Source organism: Pinus tabuliformis, chromosome 5_2 (genome assembly GCF_031772625.1).
Source record: "Pinus tabuliformis cultivar Carrire ecotype Pingquan chromosome 5_2, CPIR1, whole genome shotgun sequence".
In the NCBI taxonomy this organism is placed as follows: domain Eukaryota; kingdom Viridiplantae; phylum Streptophyta; class Pinopsida; order Pinales; family Pinaceae; genus Pinus; species Pinus tabuliformis.
In genome coordinates, this window is record NC_142306.1 from 64,205,414 (window position 1) to 64,227,477 (window position 22,064).

Consider the following 22,064-nt stretch of genomic DNA (forward strand, 5'->3'; position numbering starts at 1 on the left):
TTTTCTACCACAGTCCCAGATGTAACATAGTGTTGTCATGAATGATTTTGTCCACTTTGCTTTGCTCCTTTAATGCTTCATTTTCTTGTTTAATGTGCCTGTTTACAACCTCCAATTCAAACACTTCTTGTTCCAATGATTGGACTTGTGCTTCTTGTGCTATGTGAGGCAGTGTGGATGACGTGCTCGGGCCTGCAGCTGTCTTCTCTAAGGATTCTAGATAATTATACACATCTTGCTGATTTGGATCTATTTCGGGTGTTTTCCTTGGGCTGACCTCAAATTATTGTTGAGGAGGAGGACTGATTTCTAACTCTGGCCGAGAAGGACTTATATCAACATCTGGAGGACTGGTTTCAATATTTGGCTGAGGATGAGGTGGGCTACGGCCAGCTGGAGGTTTCTCGGGTGTTTCCCCACCCAAGTCAATGAAGTGGGATCCTTTTACTTGTGTTTTCCTCCACTTTCCTCTAAGCCTGCTACTTCTTCTTAAATACTGTGGGCTAGTACTCTCTTCTTCCATACTCTGTTTTCCTTTTTCTTTCTTCTTGGCTGTAGCAACTTGTTTTCGAAGATGCACTAGTCTTTCAGACAACACTTGATAGTCTTCCTCTACATATGGTTCTGGTGATTGGTAGACATCCTCTATGCTTCTTTTTCCTTTCAATTTTCTCTGTTTTCTATCCTTGGTTCTTTCCTCCTTCTCTTTTTGACCAATTTCTTTAGTTTTGCTAATAGGAGAGTCTTGAATTATTGCACTTTTCTCTTTTCTCCTACTCCTTGGTGTTTTTGGTGTACTGCTTTCAGGTGCCTCAGATGGCTCTTGAAAGTAGTTTCTTACTAAAAACCGTTCCCAGATATCCTTGTTTTTCTTCAATTGGTCTTCAATTAGAATCCTCACAAGCCCATGATGATATAAATGAGATTCTATGTCTTCTATGTTCTTTTGGACTGTTGTGCACATCTTTTTCAAGCTCAGCAATAAGAAGTAGGGCAGATTAAGGGTTTGGTTCTCTAAAAAGTTCATCAATAACCGAGTATGATACATGTACATTTCTCCAAAACGGCCTTCACAAGTAATGAACTTTTGAATGATTAACAGTAAGCTGGCCCACTCTTCTTTTAATGCATGAACAGGAATTCCTTTTGTGAATACAGTTACGTCCATACCTGGGTTACGTAATATGACTCTCCAAGCCTGCTCGTCCAAACTCTTGTTTTTAAACCAGTGTTCACCTTCCTGGGGCAGGTCTGTAGCAGCTGCTATGGATGCTTCGATGACTGTGAACTTAAGGTCTCCAATTTCCACCACCTGGCCGTTAAAAGACCTTGCAAAAGCTTTTGTTATCTCCTTATTGTGGCCCTTAAATTTTTGAATGAAACGTAGCCATTTTGCCTTCTTCAGCAAGTCTTTTACTTGAGGGTATCCTTCTAAGAACTTGGGCCCTTCCGGTTCTGCCCTTAATAACCGACCCATCCTTCCTTCTGTTTGAAATTCGACTGCGTGTGAGGGGTTTAGCAGAGGTAAGACGACTAGGTTACGGGGTTTATGGAGAAGAAAATAATGGCTGCAAATGGAAACTGGAGAACAGGCAGCGGGAGTGTTCAGGGACTGTAAGTGGACACAGAGGATAGGCAGCCGAGATGAGTTTACGAAATGGAGTGGAGACGTATGTGAACGAGGTGGTAATGTAGCCATGGCTAAAATGACAGGGGAATGAAGTGAACTCGGAATTTTTAAACTGAACGGCTGCGTAGGAGATGTTAACACGTTTATGAAATGGCTGCGGAAATTATGCGATGGAGAGGAGCCGTAATTAAATAGGTCACATCTCATGATTACAAGTGGGGTGTGAAAGTGCAGTCAACTACGAGTTAAACCCTAGAATTAATCATGAGACCGTTTAGGGAATATATGCATGGTTCATGGAGGAATGTCGTGGAATGGTAATGGAGCTATCGTGGTAATCATTGCATATAGTGGAGCTTATGGTTAAATAACTATGCAAAATTGTGCCTTTGATTGCTATTTGAAAGAAATTTTTACTCATACCTTGGAATCTTTGCCATTTGTTGTCCATTAGCCCTTAATCAACTACTCCTTATTGATGCCTTTAGATGCTCCATGTCTTCACAATATATGCTCAGTCATACCTGCAATTTCATGATTATTGAACTAACATCTTCACTGTCAATTTGAAAAACAGAGTGGTGGCTGCGGAAACTGCTTCTGGCTGCGGAAACTGCTTCCAGCTGTGGAAATTGACACAGCAACCACTTAGCTGAATAAAGATAGTTAGATAATAACTAACTGAATGAAAATGGTCATGAAAGAGACTTTTATTGATGGAATGGAATGAAATGGATGAAATGGAGTGGAGTGGAATGAAAATGAAATGGAGTGAGATGAAAATGAAGTGAAGTGAAAATGCGAAAGAAAGAGAGATTTTTTTTGTTTGGAAAATATAGGGTGTCAGGTGTTCCTGATTTTCACTCTATATTTTCTATATAAGACTACCAATCAGTGATTGGTTTTTAGGCTTATACAGGATTATTATTATTATTATTATTATTATTTTTAAACAGAAAGGAACAAAGGTTAGGCTGGTAGAGAAGAAGGATTCTTCTTCACCAGCCTTATTGCAGAATTCTCTTGAAACATTTTGACAAATTCCTCTTTTGAGAGTGGTTTATGATAAATCTTTAATCTGTGGCCATTCACAATAAGAGGAGTTTGAAATTCATCAATGGTCTTGATTCTTACCGCTCCATTGTTAAAGACTTTGTCAATCTCATATGGCCCAAGCCAATGAGTCTGAGATTTTCCTTTGAAGTATTTAAACTTGGAATCAAATAGTAATGCCCAATCTCCTTCTTGAAACTTTTTCTCTTTGATGTATTTGTCATGCCACCTAGCTCTTTGATGTTGAACTAGATCAGTTCTTAGGATGCTTCTTGTCTGATCTCATCCAGCTCATTCAACTGCTCCATTCTGTGCTTTTGGGCTTCTGATAGATTCATCCCCAACTGAACTGCGATCTTGAAAGTTTTGACTTGAAACTCAATGGGGAGCAGGACTTCTTTCCCATAAACAATTTCATAGGGAGAATGTCCTGTTGTATTCCTCCATGTAGTTCTGTAGGCCCATAAGGCTTCAGGAAGCCTTTCTGCCCAATCTCTTTTGTGTAGATGAACAATTTTGGTGATGATGCTTTCAATAACTTTGTTTGTAGACTCCACTTGGCCATTTGCTTGCGGATGGTAAGGAGTATATTTTCTGTGCTTGATTTTGTATTCTTCCATCAGCTTCTCCATCATGTTGGATGTAAATTGACTTCCCTGATCTGTCACAATTTCTCTTGGGACACCAAAGCGAGTAAAAATATCCTCATAAAGAAAACTAACAACTGAATTTTCAGTAGCAGAAAGTAATGTTTTGGCTTCTACCCATTTAGTGACATAATCACTACATACCAATATATACTTCTTTTGTTTAGATGGTGGATTAATGGGTCCAATGAAATCTAAATCCCATTTTTCAAAGGGTTCGATGAGTACCTGTGGTTGTAATGGCATTTCATTTGAAAGAGTCGGTTTCCCTACTCTTTGGCAGCTATCACATCTTTTGACATACTCTTTTGTATCTTTGAAGAGGGAAGGCCAATGATATCCTAAAGAAAGGATTTTATATGCCGTCCTTTTGTCAGCAAAGTGTCCACCGCATGGTTCATCATGACATGCTTTGAGGATGTTAGGCATTTCATCTTCCCTAACACATCTTTTGATCACAAAATCTGGCCCTGTTTTAAACAATTCGTTAGAAATCCATGAATATTTTGAACTCTCCTGAATAATCTTTCTTCTTTCACTAGGAAATAGATGTGGAGGTAGTTTCCCTGTAACCAAATAGTTAGCAATATTTGCATACCAAGGAGTCTTAGTAGTTACTGCAAATAAATATTCATCTGGAAACTTATCCTCTACAGGAGAATCTTCTTTAGTATTTTGGATCCTAGACAAGAAATCAGCTACTGTATTTTGTTTCCCTGGTCTATCCAACACAGTAATATTGAATTCCTGTAAAAGTAAGAGCCATCTTGTAACTCTACCATTAGTAATAGGTTTGTTCATTAGATATCTAATCGCAGAATGATCAGCATGGACAAAAGTTTCATAGCTTGTTATATAATGTCTAAACTTATTGATTGCATGAACAACAGCTAAGAACTCTTTTTTAGTCACAATATAGTTCAACTCAGTGGGAGTCAAATTTTTACTGGTATAGTAAATGGCATAAGGAACTAAATCCTTTTGACCCAACACAGCTCCTAGAGCTGTATCTGAAGCATCTGTAGAAATATGGAAAGGAAGTTTCCAATTCGGCCCTCTCAAGATGGGTGCTTCAGATATTCTTGTTTTCAAAGTTTCAAATGCTGATTGACAATCAGGATCCCATTTGAATTCACAGCTTTTGTAAGCAATTTGAAGAGTGGAGATGCTATTTTGGTGAAGTTTTCTATAAATTTTCTATAGTACCCAGTAAATCCCAGAAAACTTCTAACATCTTTTTGACAATTTGGAATAGGCAACTTGGAGATGACTTCAACTTTCGATCTATCAACTTTAATCCCATCCCCTGAAATGTGATGTCCCAAAACAATACCTTCAGTAAACATCATAAAGCATTTTTCATGACTCAATGAAAGGTTTGTTTCTTTGCATCTTATAAGGACTTTTTCCAAATTCTCTAATGCCTCTTCAAATGAATTACCATAAACTGTAAAATCATCCATATAAACCTCTACACAATCATGGATTAGATCAGAAAAAATTCCTAGTACTGCTCTTTGAAATGTTGCGGGTGCATTACATAATCCAAAAAGAAGCACTCGGTAAGCAAAAGTTCCCCATGGACAGGTAAATGTGGTCTTATCTTGATCTTCAGGTGCTACCTGAATTTGATTATAGCCACTAAAACCATCCAAAAATGAAAAGTCCTTTTTGCCTGCTAGAGTATCTAATACCTAATCGATAAAGAGCAAAGGAAAGTGATCCTTCAGAGTTGCTTTATTCAATTCCCTGTAATCAATGCATACCCTCCATTTACCATTCTTTTTAGGTACTATAACCAAAGGAGAAACCCATCGGCTATCTGAAATTGGATAAATGAAGTTTACATTGAGTAGTTTTTGGAGCTCTTCTTTCACTATCTCCCTAAGGTTTGGATTCATCCTTCTCTGAGGTTGTCTGATTGGTCTACTGTTTTCCTCGATGTAGATGTGACGAATGCAAGTCTTAGGGTCAATACCTTTCATATCAGTATACTCCCATGCAAATGCACTAGAATGTTTTTGCAAGATTTTGGTTAGCTCTCCCTGTTGTGATTTTTCCAAGTTTTTGTTGATATTCAATGTTTTACCCAGAAAAATCTCAATGGCGGAACTTCCAAACTCTTCCATAGAGTAAAGAGACATTTGTCTGGATGATAGATATTCGATGTCAGAATCTAACTGAGATTGTGTGTGGTCATATTCCGAAGATGTTTCAAAATTTTCTAATGTGTTCAGAATTTGACTATCTTCACTGATTTCAGAAATGGTAAAGACAGCTTGTATAGTGTCCTCATCATCGACCCATTCATTATCTCCTACTTCTGTAATTTCTTTTGCTGGAGGATACAAATTGAATTTCTTTTACGAATTACCATAAAAAATATACATATCCCCAGATCTACAACTGATGAAAGCATCAGCTGTGGCTAGCCAAGGTCTTCCTAAGATGAGTGGGTGTCCTCCTAAATTACTCTTGGGAGTTAAAATCATGAAATCTACTGGATATTCCCAAGAATCTAAGGAGACCAAAATGTCTTCTAATACACCATCTGGTTTGATAATTGATCGATCTGCAAGTTGCAGTAGAGTAGGTGTAAAAAGAAGATTAGGAAGTTTTAGCTGTTCCATAGTCTGTCTACTCATAATGTTGATAGCAGCCCCTAAATCAATCAAAGTATTTGGAATTTCTACCCCATTGATATGTGTTTTGATAATTGGACTACCGGGATCTACATACTTCTGCATAGTAATTTTTCCCATCATGATATCAGCAATTTTTTCTACCAGGTGGATTCTTTTTGTATCTCTTGGTTTTCTTCCTCGTCTTTTAAGACTCAACTCCTTTATTGTTTTTGCTAGAATAGGAATCTCTCTAATGGCTTGTAGCAAGGGAATCTTGATACAGACATTCTTTAATTCATCTAGAAAATCATAGTCAGGCAGCAAGATTTGTTTTTCCACTCCTTTGTCAATTTGTAATCTTTCAGGAAAAGGAGGTGTGGATGAAGATGTAGGTTGCTCAACTATAGGAGTTGTGGGGGTTGAATCTTTTTCTTTTTCTTTTTGAGTGCTTGGGTTTTGAAGAGATGCTTCAAAACCTTTATTGGCTTCAAGAGAATCTTCCTCAGAAATGCTTTGCTTTTGAGCATCTATAGAAGGCTTTTCTAAGACTCTACCAGATCTGAGTTGTACATCATTGGGAGGAACAATCATATAGGTAGGAAATTGTTGTACTTCTACCATGTAAGCATTTTGAGGGTTTTTATTATTGGGATTTGGCAATGGCTTGGAAGGTAGTTGATTTGTCTTTTGTTGGAATGGAAGCAAGAGTTGGGAATTTGGATTTTGTTGAGAAGGTTGTTGTTGTTGTGGAAATGGCAATGAAAGTTGTGGATTTTGATTTGGAAGTTGTGGAGCTTGTTGATTTTGAAAAGATGGAGGATATTGATAAAATTGAGCAAATCTTCCATAAGGATTTTGCATACCTTGTACCCATGATTGAAATGGACTTTGAGGTTGGGATCAAGGTTGTTGCCAAGGATTCCAATTTGGTGGGGATTGAAAGTTCGTGGGGTTGTCAAACCCTTGATTTTGTTGCCCCTGCCAAGGTCTCGTTGAAACAAAGCAGAGAGACTCAATTGAATTTGGATCTTCTTTAAAGACAGCTTTGGGCCCAGGAATTGAAGGACAATCCTTGGTCTCATGGCTTTCTGAACAAATCATACATGTTTCTACAACTTTTGCATCCAAGGGGCATTCCCTTAGAGCATGTTTCTTCCTACATTTTGGACAAAAGATGGCCAAAGCTTCAGCTTCTGCTTTCTACTTGTTTTGTATTTTAAGGGTGTCTAGTTGCTCACTAAGGCTCCCTAAAATATCAGTTTTGAACTCATCAAGCATGTTGCCAATCTCAGCCCTACTTACTGATCCTGTTGCAGATTTGTTTGCTCTAATGAGAGAGGGATCTCTAGGCCCTTTTCTAGTTTTAGATTTTCCCCTTGAGAGATGGACACATAGTTCTGCTATATCATGAAGTGGAAGTTGAGAAATATCTCCTTTTCCCATCATGTTTAAAATATCTATCCATTCATCTCTAATGGCTTTTAATAGAAGGGCTTTCAAGGTCTCCTCATCTAGGTTATTCATTTTTGCTCTTTTCAGGTTGTATTGAAATCTTTCAACTAAATCCTCCAAGTTTTCATCTTCTTTTTGCACCATTTTGAATACCTCATCCTTATGATTGGTGGGCATACAATAGTCCAGGTATCTATCCAAAAATGTTTGTTTCATATCATTCCAAGTCCTAATAGATTGAGTGAATAATCCCATGAACCATTTTAGAGCAGCTCCCTTCAATGTTGAAGGAAACAATTTGAGTTTTTGAGAGTCTTCCATATAATCATAAGTTCGGCACACGACTTCAAACTCAAATAGAAATGTTTCAGGATCCTCACTTCACAACCCATAAAAGTTTGGGAGGACAGATGGTGAGATGTTTTTCATTATTGTATGAGATTCCTCATCAACTATAGGAAATCCAAATGAGTTATCTCCATCCCTATTTCCCCCGTTGTTACCTCTACCTCCTCCATTGTTTCCTCCTCCTCTACCTCTACCTCTACCTCCTCCATTGTTTCCTCCTCCTCTACCTCTACCTCTACCTCCTCCTCCAAATCCGTTTACTACTTCCTCTGTCATGATAGTTTCCTCAGAGATTTGAGAGTCCTCTGGTTCTTCTACTAGTGGAGAACGAGGAGGAATTTCTCCCTCTTCTTCTTCAGGTAATTCTACTTCCTCGATTACAATTTGTTTTCCTGTAGAAGTAAAGAAAGGGTCTTTTCCTAACTCAGATTTGGTGGATAGTGTGAGAGGGTCTCCTAATTCAGCTGCTACCCCTTGAATTCCAGGAATCCTAAGGCTAGGAGTGTGAGTTGGAGATGATGGAGGTGTATCTTGTCTATGCCTTGAAGTAGATGGAGTTGTAAAAATTGAACTTTTGGCCCTAGCTATAAACCTTCCCCTAGAATCTCTTGCTCTATGCATGTCATTTTTATTTTTCTTCAAGTCGGGCTAATAATTCTCTTTCTGATCTTCCAAATCACTCTAGGTGCAAGAAGAGAGCATACTCAAGAAATTATTGAACCAATAACTCTCTTTTCTGATCCTCCAGATCACACTAGGTGCAAGAGGAGAGCATACTTTGAGAAGTTATCAATTTTTACCTTCTTTGAATTTTTTTTTTTTTTTTTTTTTTAAGAAATTGGCTACCTAGTTTCACTTCCCCGGCAACGATGCCATAAAAATGTCTAGTCAATTTAGAGTGTCCTAAATTGCTATATTAATTGTCAATCCGGGAGTCGTAAACTGCTAAAGTGAGGTGCACTATATATGCAAGATAACCGATTTCTTACTTTTTGTCGTTTTTGATTTTTAGTTTGTTTTTGGGTTTATCTTCGTTGATTCCCTAATGTGAGATGGAAATTCTAAAAGTCAAGTATGGATATAAGTGTTCAAGGCAATGGTGTCCTTTAAAATGATTTCCAAACTTCAAAATTTTCAAAAAGGTTTTAAAACTTGCAATGATGAAATCAATTCCTAAAAGAGAATGAAAATGTACCACTATTCTAATTAAACAAACAGTGAGCTAGTGACCATGAAACCCAGTATCCTTGCTGTTGTGTAAATATAAAAGAAACTGAACTCAAAGAAATCCAAAAGTTGCAAACAAATCAAAGCTAAGATCAAACTACATCAACTCATATTATGACCCCTCACCATTTGTCTCGCTCTGGTTTTAGGAGGTAATCATAAACAAATTGAGCAATCTGATATCTAATTTGCATAAAATGAAACTAATATTAAACTACACACTCACACTCCAATCCCTCACCATTTGCCTCGCTCTGGCTTTAGGAGGTAACTGAAAATGACATGAGCAATTCAATAACTAACTTGCAGAAAAATAAACTAATATCAAACTACGCATTCATACTTCAATCCCTCACCATTTGACTCGCTCTAGCTTTAGGAGATAACTGAATATGACATGAGCAATTCAATAACTAATTTGCAGAAAAATAAACTAATATCAAACTACACATTCATACTTCAATCCCTCACCATTTGACTCGCTCTGGCTTTAGGAGGTAACTGAAAATGACATGAGTAATCTAATATCTATCTTGCAGAAAAGTAAATGCACAAAACTGAAAGAAATAAAACAGTGTTGGAATTAAAACTAAGAAAATAAATCAGCAAAAGGACAAGAATAATTCCATGTCATTAGTTATTACAAAGCTATGTGCAAATGCGCGGGCTGCCTATTAGAATCTGAAACTAAGACATTGATCAGTTAACAACATTAGAAAGCATAAAAACTATGGACAACAATCAACATGAATACCATAAGCAGTGCAATATATACAAGTAAACAATTATGGCATCAGGAATGTAAAGAAATAAAGCATGAAACTATACAGCAGTTAACAAAACCTTGGTGTGTACAGGGGCCCTCTACACAACCTCGGCCAATCAGCAATCAACCATGAATTGAGCTTATAAACAGTGTCTTCTCATGTATTAAAATGCAGTCATAACATAAAGATAAAGTCACGGCACAGTGGGCTCGTAAACAGTCAAAATTACATTCAAAAAGCTAGCTAATATGCGTATGAGAACGCTTTATTTATAACAGAGGATGACATAACCACTTTCCTAAAATTTGCGCTGATAAAAAGACACATGAATAACCACGTCCAGAAATCTAGCATTATGGTAGCCGTGAAGATTAAATCCAAGGAGGGTGGTTGTTAGATTCGGTTCATGGAGCAGTCCACAGGTGTTAACACGTCTCCTGAGATTTAGGAACGGCCACGCAAGTCTTCACGTGGTGAAAAACAGAGTTTTGCCACCGTAAGACTCTTAGGTTGACCACCGCTTGACTATCTTTGACCATGGCCTTCTATGAGTGATTCGGCTGAACCAAGAGGACACGGTCCATGTCCACATCATTTGCAACTTTCCCATGTGGCTGGATTCGCCTGAAGACACCTGTAACATAAACTTCAACAAAAAGGCTGCGGAAAGTTGAACTGGCTACGGAAAGTGACAAGATTCTGCAGCTGAATGAGCAAAAATCTAGATCAAACAGCAGACACAAGACATAGTTAGGAAACCATTTTATATGTTCTTTTTAAACTAATATGCAATGATTTGACAGCTTAAGAGGTCCAGGTAAATGGAAAAGGCTAGAAAGGTGTATAGGGAAGATGCAAGTTTGGGACTCAACAGTAATTACAACTAGACTTTACATTTAATGAATGGAATTCTCATTTATGTAGTTAGAATTATGTTCGTTTCCTTGCAATCATGATATGCTTTCATAAGAAATTCTCTTTGTAGTTAGTTGGATGATTGGTCTTTGAACACCTTGATATGATCTAATGATTGAGGGTGACATGAGTAGAATTTAACCTATTGTGCTTATAACGTTGTTATCTCTAAGTTTGTACAAACCCCAGGTTGATAATTTAAGTTGAGAGCCTTGGAAGTTGCAACACTCTTGATGAAATACCAGGGCTCATCAATTGGATTACCACCCAGATCTCTAAAAATAATAGAAAAATGTCCCTTAGCAACCTTCTCCAATTCTAGTTGGGAACAATAAGTGTTTCCATCAACATCCTGAATGTCCCAAATATAATTTTTGATTCTCGGTAGTTGGAAAACTTATGGAAGAATTTGGTGTTACGTCTCCTTCCTTAACCCATATAACTCTGCTTTTTAAGTGCCAATACTCCTATTAAACTTTGAGAAGTTGTGCTTTCCTCTCTGCCAAGGCACAAAGATGGATTTTGATAACATCTGGGAAACCTAAGGATATGAAGGATTTTTTAGAGGAATTAAAATTTGGCTCGATATCATCCAACTCCCTCTTCTAATCTAGAATATGATTCCTTGCCCATATTTTGACATTTTTTAAAATTTCATTCATTTTAAAAACCCAAGAATCCATGGTAGACAATGGGGAGCCAACTTATAAATACTTCTAGCATGAATGTATCAAAGAAATGAAAGAGTCTTGTTTGAGCCAAAAATGATTAAATTTTAATGGGAGCTTAGAGGGGGAGGCATTGAAATCCAACCGAAGAAAGATAGGGAAGTGCTTAGAGATGTCATATGGGCTAATCCATGAGCAAAATATACCCATTGTAGCAGCCAAACAATCAAGAATAAAAAAAAAATGGTCCATTCACTTGGCAATCCCATAATCCCCAACCTCCCATTCCTCCACATAGTAGCAAAGTGGATAGGGAAAACATTAACGAAATTTCATTCTTGAATAAGCTAAGGGATGATAGGAGAAATCGGGTCAGATATGGAATTTACTCCCCAAACCTCACTCGTATAAATGGTGAATCTTAAATCCCCAACAAAAATGAGGGAGCGCTCCTGAAGCAATCCACTATGATGGAGTTGGGTCCAAAACACCTCTTTGTCCTTGTAAGGCCCATAATAGTTTAAAAAGAATGACAAGAAGATCCAAGCCTCTAAAATAACCTTCCAGTATGATACCATCCTTCGATGAATATGGATTAAGAGATGTATCACGTGGATTCCACATGATCGAGAGACCCCCAGAGATACCCATGGAATCTACAGAGAAAATATAAAATTCAGGACAAATATGAAGAAGTTCCTCCCTAGCTTTATCACCTAGGACCATGGTTTCCTGAAATAAGATAACAGAGGGATGACGAAATCCAAAAAAATTATGGAGGGCTCGGTTTTTAGGGCCTCTTACTCCTTGAATATTTAAGGACATTATGACCATGGAGACCCCTTATAGGAATGTATCTTAGCTCTAATGGCCCAAGGGGAAATTGAGACATTTGAGATCTCCTTGAAGATTCCACCCTAGATAGAACCTTCATGGGTGATCTCTTTTTAATTTTATTTATTCTTTCTGATGGTAACATTCTTGTAAGAAAAGTTTGGATCAACATGGGGAAGGAGTACTAGGGTGAGGGGAGGGAAAGATAAATATAGGGGAAAGATTGAGAGACGCTTGATAGGATGATTCTAGGGAAAGAGAGTCAGATCCAGAAGATACCCTTGTCTCAGGATAAGAACCCTGAGGTGTGCAAGACAAAGGAGGATACCTAGTCGTCTTATTAGGGAAACCTATAGACGAGGTATCAAGGTTTTTAAGAAAACCAGATGTAAATAATGTAGACCTAACAGGAACTAGAGGATTGAAGGAGAGGGTTTATACATGAAACAAGGCTCAATGACAGAGGGTTAGTAGGTAGGGAGGAGGAACTATTTAAAGGGTGTGGGGGGGGGGGGGGGTTCGAGATATGAGACATAAAGGTTTGGATCCTTATAAATAAAGGAGACATTTTAGACGGCACAAAGGAATTAACAACAAGGTTGTCCATCAAAAGAATATCATCAACAGAAAGGGACTATATGAGCTTACTTGAGAGGGTGTTATATAAGGATGATGAATTCCTAGAAGAAAATGGAGGAAGTGACACTCCATTTGTTACATCTCGAGTGGAATATCTTGATCCCTCTGTAGCATCGAAGACCCCAACACCTCCAGAAAAAGAGATGCAACCCTTCGTAGTTGGACCCATGAGATGGTGATTTGTGATTGTTGAGAAATGGAAACAATAAATTCCAGTTTAATTTGTCCTCGAATTAAAATCAAATTATATTCTCATAGCAACTTGTAAATAGTTAATTAAGTTTAATTAACTTAATTAGCTTAGGAATTTCGAGTTGGAAGTCCTTCTGTAGTCATGTATATGTTCTCCCTAAATTTTAGGGGTCCAATATGAGTTTAAATTGAGTTGGAAATTAGATCACTTAGTTTACTAAGTTAATTTCAATTAAATTAGTTCCAAATTGTTTGTGGAACTAATAGAGAGTTAACAATCAGTTGGTGCACTAGTGCATCCACAAGTGTCACTCTAGTTAATTGAAGATTCCCTCATCAGAAACTCATGCACGTCGATTATGAGAAAGACCCAATTGAGACTAGAGTGCAAGGACAATGTACTATCAGTTGTATTATTTACTGGAGTGTAAATATCATGCATGCATCAGAGATTGATCCTATGTTTGGATTACATAGTTTTGGAAGCATGAATTCCCTTTAAATACAGGTTATTCATCCTAGGAATTACGCAAGAGATTAGGGGCTTGGAGAGTTTCATAATTGGCTAACTGGTGGCCAAGAGCTAGCTTGTGAGCTGAGAGAGTTGAGCATACTTGTGCGGAATTGCTCTAGTGAGAACAAGCTTTATATCTTCACTCATATTCATGATATATGCAATACATATAACGGGGTTTTGAGCAGTGGCTTTCCCAAGATACATCTTGTGTTATGTTTCATTGATTTATCTTCTTCTTGTTCATATTGTTTTTATCAATCTATTGGCTTCCACTGGTTGAAAGTAGAAGTAGATTCTTGCCCTATGTTTTAGTACATTGCATGAGATTGTGAAGCTACAATATTTTCTACATGGTATCGGAGCTGAGAACAACATATTAGAGGAGATTTCGAAGTTTTGAGTTTTGGGTTACAGGCGAAATTCAAATTTGCAATACATACTTCAAGATCGGCAGATGGCGTTCTACGGTTTGCGGCTCGAGTATGCCTTGGAAGGCAACTCAAATTTTATAGCCTGGAGGGACATAATGGAGGTTGTGCTAGAGGATAATGGCTTGAAGGAATTCATTGATCGAGAAATTCCTAAGCCAGTGGCATTGGATGCACAAAATTTGGCCTAATGGAAGAAGTGTGTGGCGAAGGCGAGGCAGATAATCCTTGAGGGAGTTTGAGACCACATTGTCTTGAGTCTCCATGGTAAGGAAACTCCGTATGCTATGTGAAAACATTGACAGAATTGTATTAGAACAATAGTGACTAAAGGAAATTGGCACTGAAGGACAAACTTCAAAAAGTCAAAATGGAAAAAGGCGAGACGATTCCAAAATACTTGACCAAGTTCACTCAGTGTCATGATGAACTTGGAAATGTTGGAATCACGATTGTCAAGGATGATATGGTGGTTCTTGCTCTTCTAGGAATCCCAAAGAGTTGGCATAGTTATCAGGACTCTGTCAATGGTCGGGAGAAGCTGCCAGATTGGGAACGACTGTGGTCGGATTTGATGTAGGAGGAGATCAGGAGGAACACCAAGGATGGCTCTTCATCAAAGACTGATGATGAAGAGAACCATGCCTTAGCGATTAAGGTGAAGAAGGGGAAAGGGAAAGCTTCCCATTCCAAATCATATTCTTATCATGGAGGTAAGAAGAAAGACATGATGAAAATTAAGTTCTTTCATTGTAATGAGCTTGGCCATTTTGCTAAAAATTGTCCACTCAAGAAGTCCAAGAAGAAGTCCTCAGGAGGAGTGGCGGGTGAGGCTTTGGCCTCTCAATTCGAATTGGACTTTTCCCTCATTGAATGCATGGTTTCATCAATTATGGGAAGTGTAAGTTACTTAGATAGTGGAGCTTCATTCCACATGACTGGCGACAAAAAATAATTCAGTGACCTAGAGGAGAAAGATCTCCAGATGCATATCGAGATGGGTGACGACAGGAAGTATAGTGTTACTGTATTAGGTGAGATTACTTTTTAGATGTAGCATGGGGCTCCACTCACCTTGAAGGATGTTATGTATGTAACTGGGTTGAAGAAGAACTTGGTATCCGTTTCCATGCTCAAGGATAGAGGTTATGATGTGATCTTCTCGAAAGGAAAGGTGTTCCTTTGACACATAACCATGGGTCAAGTAAAGAAGATAAGGATCCAGGTGAAGAATCTCTATAAGTTGGATGTAGAGGAGTGTGATGCTTTGAGCACAAAAGTAGAAAGGGTGCAGAGCCGAGACATTGACGAGTTGTGGCATAAGCGATTGGGCCACTTGCATCATGGGGCTTTGAAGATATTGCACCAGATATCTACCGGACTTCCCAAAGGTATGCTTCAGCAAGTTGATACATGCAAGGGGTGTACTTTGGCAAAATACACCAAGTCTTCCTTTCACGATAGAGACAATCAAGCAAAGGCTATTTTAGAGCGATTCCATTCAGATGTGTGTGGACCATTCTCAAAAACATCCATGGCCAAACACAGGTATTATGTTATATTTGTTGATGACTATTCTCATAAATGCTGGATATTTTTCATGCAGAAAAAGGATCAAACTTTCATAAATTTTTATGAGTTTAAAGCATTGGTGGAGAAAGAGTCGAGCAAGAAGGTTAAAGCTCTACAGAGTGATAATGGTGGTGAGTATGTCTCAAATGAGTTTAAGAACTTCTGTGTAGCGGAAGGGATTAAATGGGAGTTGACGACACCCCATAACCCTCAGCAGAATGGGGTGGCCGAGAGGAAGAATAGAAGCATAGTAGGGGCAGCAAGGGTGATGTTGCATGATCAGGGCCTACCACTACACTTGTGGGCTGAGGCATGCAACACAACAATTTATGTTCAGAACCGTAGCCCACATTGGATACTTGAGATGAAGACACCAGAGGAGGATTATTCCGATAAGAGGCCAGATGTTGGTCACTTCAAGATTTTTTGGGTCATTGGTATATTTGCGGGTACACTCATACACCACATGACTGTTGGATGTAATCTCCGACCAACAGGATGATAGTGGTTCGCAGGGATGTCAGATTCGATAAGGAGGAGGTCATGTGAGTTTTCCATGAGAGGGAACTTGAGATACATGAGGATGAGGAGCTTTTAGCTCCTAAGGTTGACGAGCCTCAGATTGATTTGGAGCAACCACATACAAAATATCCGGGAGTGGAGACATCCACTCAGGTAGAGTCTTTGAGAGAGGAAAGCAAGCACACTAGAGAGGCTGACAAATTGTTGGATGATGCATGGGAGAATGTGGAGGCACCCACTTCTCAACGTAGGTAGAGGAGGTCACCTGAGAGGTACATTGGATCCATGGATCTTATGGGCGAATGTGTTGTGGCAGAGCCATCTTCCTTTAAGGAAGTAGTGCAGCAGCCGGTTTGGGTTGATGCCATGATGGAGGAGTATGAATCCATAGTTCGTAACAATGTTTGGGATGTGGTCTCGAGACCTGAGGACAAGTAAGCGGTGAGCTCCCATTGGTTTTACAAGGTAAAGCAAGTTGCAGATGGTAGTGTGGAGAAGCATAAGGCTATATTTGTGTCCCGTGGCTTTTCATAGGTAGAGGGGATTGAATATGATGACACCTTTACTCCTGTTGTAAGGTACTCATCAATCAGATCTATATTGGCACTATCAACACAGATGGGTTGGAAGATACATCAGATGGATGTGAAGACAACCTTCCTTAATGGCATGATTGAGGAAGGGTGTACATAGAGCAGCCTGAAGGTTTTGAGACCTTTGACCACGAGTCGAATGTGTGATGGCTCAATAGAGCGTTGTATGGGCTGAAGCAAGCACCCCGTGCTTGGTACACCAGCATAGATAGCTACTTCATCGGGTTGGGCTTCACGAAGAGTGAGGTGGATGTGAAACTATACCACATAGTTGTGGAAGGTAAACTATTGATCATTGTACTTTATGTTGATGATCTCATACTGACAGGTGATGATCAATTGATCAAGTCTTGTAATGAGGACCATGCAAGACAGTTTGAGATGAAGGACATGGGGCTCATGCATTACTTTCTTAGCATGGAGGTATGACAGGGATATGGGGAGTTGTTTGTGTCTCAGGGAAAGTATGCCAATGAGATACTCAGGAGATTCCGCATGGAGAGCATCAAACCCATGGAGACTCCTCTCGCAGGTAACTGGAGTAAGGAGGATTCTACTTCAGGGGAAGTAGTGGAAGCTACTGTTTATAGGTAGCTTGTGGGTTCACTCATGTACTTGGTAAACACATGATCGGATATGTGCTATGCAGTTAACCAACTTAGTCAAGCGATGGTTAGGCCTACTAAGTTGTATTGGAAGGCGACAAAGCATGTGTTGAGATACCTTAGGGGCACTTCTCAGTATGGATTATGGTACAGACGAACAAAGGGAGTGAAGCTTCAAGGCTTCATCAATGTAGATTGGGTAGGAAATCCATCCGATAGGAAGAGCACATCAGGAGGGATCTTCATTATTGGGTCAGTGGCGGTTTCTTGGTACAATAGGAAACAGGGACCGGTTGCACTCAGTTCAACAGAGGCAGAGTACATGGTTGTGAGTCAGGCAGCATGTGAGGCCATCTAGACGAGGAAGATCCTGGTTGGTTTATTTGGTGAGGATATGGATCCAACTATGATTTACTACGATAATTAGAGTTGTATCAAACTCTCTGAAAATCCAGTTTTTCATGATTGGTCCAAGCATATTGATATCTGATATCATCATCTCAAAGATTGTGTATTGAGGTAGATTATGTTGTTAGAGTAAATTCCCACGGAGGAGAAATATGTTGAAATTTTTATAAAGGCATTGTCATGATGTAAATTCAAGTTTCAGAGAGACAGGATCAGGGTAGCTGATAATCCCTTTCTTGTTGAGAGGGAGTGTTGAGAAATGGCAACAAGAAATTCCAATTTAATTTGTCCTTGAATTAACCTGAGAATTAAAATCGAATTCTATTCTCATAGCAACATGTAAATAGTTAATTATGTTTAATTAACTTAACTAGCTTAAGAATTTCAAGTTGGAAGTATTTCTGTAGTCATGTATATGTTCTCCCTAAATTTTAGGGGTCTAGTGTCAATTGAGTTGGAAATTAGATCACTCAGTTTACTGAGTTAAGTTCAGTTAAATTAGTTCCAAACTGTTTGTGGAACTAATAGAGAGTTAACAGTCAGTTGGTGCACTAGTGCATCCACAAGTGTCACTCTATTTAACTGAAGATTCCCTCATCAGAAACTCATGCATGTTGATTATGAGAAAGACCCAGTTGAGACTAGAGTGTAGGGACAATGTACTATCAGTTGTATTATTTATTGGAGTGTAAATATCATGCATGCATCAGAGATTGATCCTATGTTTGGATTGCACAGTTTTGGAAGCATGAATTCCCTTTAAATACGGGCTATTCATCCTAGGAATTACGCAAGATATTAGGGGCTTGGAGAGCTACAAAATTGGCTAAGTGTTGGCTAAGAGCTAGCTTGTGAGTTGAGAGAGTTGAGCATACTTGTGCGGAATTGTTCTAGTGAGAACAAGCTTTGTATCTTCACTCATATTTATGATATATGCAATACAAATAACAGGGTTTTGAGTAGTGGCTTTCCCCAGACACATCTTGTGTTATGTGCCATTGACTTATCTTCTTCTTGTTCATATTGTTGTCATCCATCTATTGGCTTCCGTTGGTTGAAAGTAGAAGTAGATTCTTCTCCTGTGCTTTAGTACATTGCATGAGCTTGTGAATTTGTAGGATTTTCTAGAGAGATAGCAGGAACTGATGCTCCAACAAAAGAAATGGATTTATTCAAATCCCCATTACACAATGAATATAAATATTTTTCTCCACGTTAGGCCAAAAAATTATTTACATCATGGTCCATCAAGAGTCTAGGGCTCCACTTAGGGGGAACCACCCTCACCCCACAAGGGACCTAGGTCATCGAAACACCGTTGGACGATGGTGCAACACACCAAGAAAGATCATGAACCTTGTCACTCAAGCTAGGGTTTGAGAGCCCATGCACACCATCAAAGTCCCAAGATACTTTGAGATGACTCGGTTGTTGGCATTTTGTGCACTTAAAGGGGATTTTCTACAAATCAAACTTTTGGCTTTAGGTAGCGTCCCTGAGGGAAATTTCCAATTCAACCGGAAGACCCTGGAAGATGTCCATCTCCACCAAAACCCATAATATCCTTTTATCATAAGAAACCAAAGACATATCATCAAACAAAACAAACCTGCTGATAACGTTGGCTACCTTCATTACTATTCGTTAAGTCCAGAGTTCCAGGGTGGAGCCAACCATGTTGACACAGATATTGTGATTTGGGATTTTTCAAAATCATATTAAACCCTGCATGCCATCTTTGCAACCAAATATATCCCTGATCAATGACCCAAGCTCTTTGTAGAATCATGAGAATGTCATCTTCATCCAGGAAGTGGAAATGGAGCTAGTTATTCATAAGTAGACTAATGTTCAAAGAATAAGCAAGCAAGGGTTTCTAGTGAAAATACACCCAAGATTGAACCCAATTCTTACGAAGAGTGAGATAGAAAAAATTACTCATTGAGGCATACGACGACAGGGTAACAACCCTACTCATGTAAATATCGCAAACCAAGGTAAGGATCGACTTCTCGTCATAGATGCGCATATCTTTGGGAGCTCGATCAGTTCTCAACTAAGAAACCTGAGGGTGAGAAAGAGGGAAATGGGAGACCTCCAAAAAATTGTGGCCCTTACCACCAGATGTCAGACCCTGGACACATTGAGCCTCTCCCAAGGGATTTTCCAATACACCAGACTCCATAAGTGAGAAAAATGACAATGATAAAAAATAAGGGGCACGTGGAATAAAGAAAAATAAGGAACCCACGAGAACAAACAATAGCCTAACCATAGAGAAAAGACAAACCCTGCAAGGTGGGGGGATTAACCCAAGAAAACCTGGGAAAAAGAAGAAACAAGATGATAGGCCAATAAAGAAGAAAGGTGATAAACAAGTCAGAATGGGCCTAGAAAAACAAGAGTTTATGACTCAGGTAAAAACTCCCCCATAGAAACCATGACACACTATGCAACCATCTCTACACCAAGATTACAATGTGAAAGAGGAGGGAATATGCTTCATAAAAAGTGTTTGGTCAATTTAGTGATGTCTAAATTGCAACTTTTAAATGTCAACCCGGGGCTCGTAAGCTGATGAAGTGATGTGCACTGTATGTACTTAGGCAACAATTTCTTAAGTTTTTGTCGTTTTTAACTCTTTAAGTTTGTTTTCAATTCTATTTCTCCTACAGTGATGTGATGGAAATGAAATAAAATGAGTGAAGTGTGTGTGATTGTGATGAGTCCTAAATGATTTCTTAAAACTTAAAAGTGATCTACCAGAAAGCTTTGAACAACAACTGAAATGAAATTAACTCTTGAAGGAAAATGAAAGCATCAAATAAAAGACCAATGGCATTGGCCCAGTACCTCTACTGCTGATAAAAATGAGATTGAAAATGACATCTATATTAACTCAATTAAAAACAAGAACAACTACTTTAACTCTTCAATTAAATCTTAAGCAATGTACAATCTAAGTGACAAATCACACTACTTAATTTTCCCTTAACCTTTCTGCCTTCAGCTGGATTGATCATATAAGAAAGAGTTATGAGCAAGTTAGCAATGTGAGTCTTAAAACAAAATAAACCAAGCTTCACTTAAGTGATATTCTGGCTCCACTAAAAGTTAGTTGATTATGATAAAAAGAGCCATCAAAAGATAAACAACTTGATAAGCTATGAGCAGAAAATAAAGTGCAAACTAAAGCAATGATACTAATGGAAATCAAAAATAAAGATCAGCAGTCTAGATAAGATGATCACAAATGCCACTAGCTGTAAAAAGAGAAGTAAGAAAACTGTCCCGGACACCTAAGAAATCTGCAAAAAACACACTGATCAGTCATGAGCAAAAGTGCAGAAATGTAATCAGCATAATTCAAAGTTATTTACAGCTATTGTACATGATAAAAACATAACAATCAAAAGCATTCTGTACAATTATTATACATAAACTGATAAGAAGAAATGCAGGAAATGAAAAGAACTGTATAGGCCTTAGTAAACAGGGGCCCTCTGCCTACTCCAGCCAACTCAAAAGATCAGTTACACGCTTAGAAACAGAACGGTCTTCTCATATATTATGTAGCAAAATAAAGAGTACAATGGGGTTCAAAAATTACATATCAGCAGCTAACTAATCAGCGTTCAGAGACGCTTTATTTATAGCAGAGAAAACAAAACGAACTTAACACAAACTACGCTATTCTATCAGCTGTGTAAAAACACGTAATCTAGCACAGTCCTCGGATTTAGGCAACGGTCGAGGTGGGCATTAAATCTTCTGTTGGATTCATGTTTCCCATCATCTGCGTGGCTGAGGAAGAGGCCAGCTGTTCTTCACGTGCTCTAAAACCGAACACGCAGAGCCGTGCCACCGTCAATGACCTCTGTTTGACCGTAGTTGCCCCCTCGTTGACCATGGGTTTTCATGACTGGTTTGGCTGAGCTGGAAGGACACACACCATGTCCTTGGTTCCACGAACTTGCCCATGTGGCTCTTCTGCCCGGAGGACACCTGGAACATGCCGTTTAATAAAACAGCTGCGAAATCCGGGGTTGGCTGCGGAAACCGGGATCAGCTGCGGAAAGTGCAGCACTTGACCAAAATTCTAAACCAACAACATAGTCATTAGCATAATTAACAAACCATGTAAAAGTCCTAAAATACAATGATTTGAGCAATTTGATGGAGGGAATGAGTGGCAAAAGAAGGAAATGAATAGGAAAAGGAGGCTGAGAGGATGTGTAAAGAAGTGCAGGTTGGAGGCTCAACATACCCCCACTGTGAAGGTGTTGCATGTCCTCATGCAACCAAAACTTTGTCATTTCTCTTCAGTCCATGTGCTCAGATGCTTCTGCCAAAACATCTAGCCTTCTTTTCTTTATTCTTGTTGCCAAAATTGTTCTTGGTTTCTTCACTAAACACTTGAATT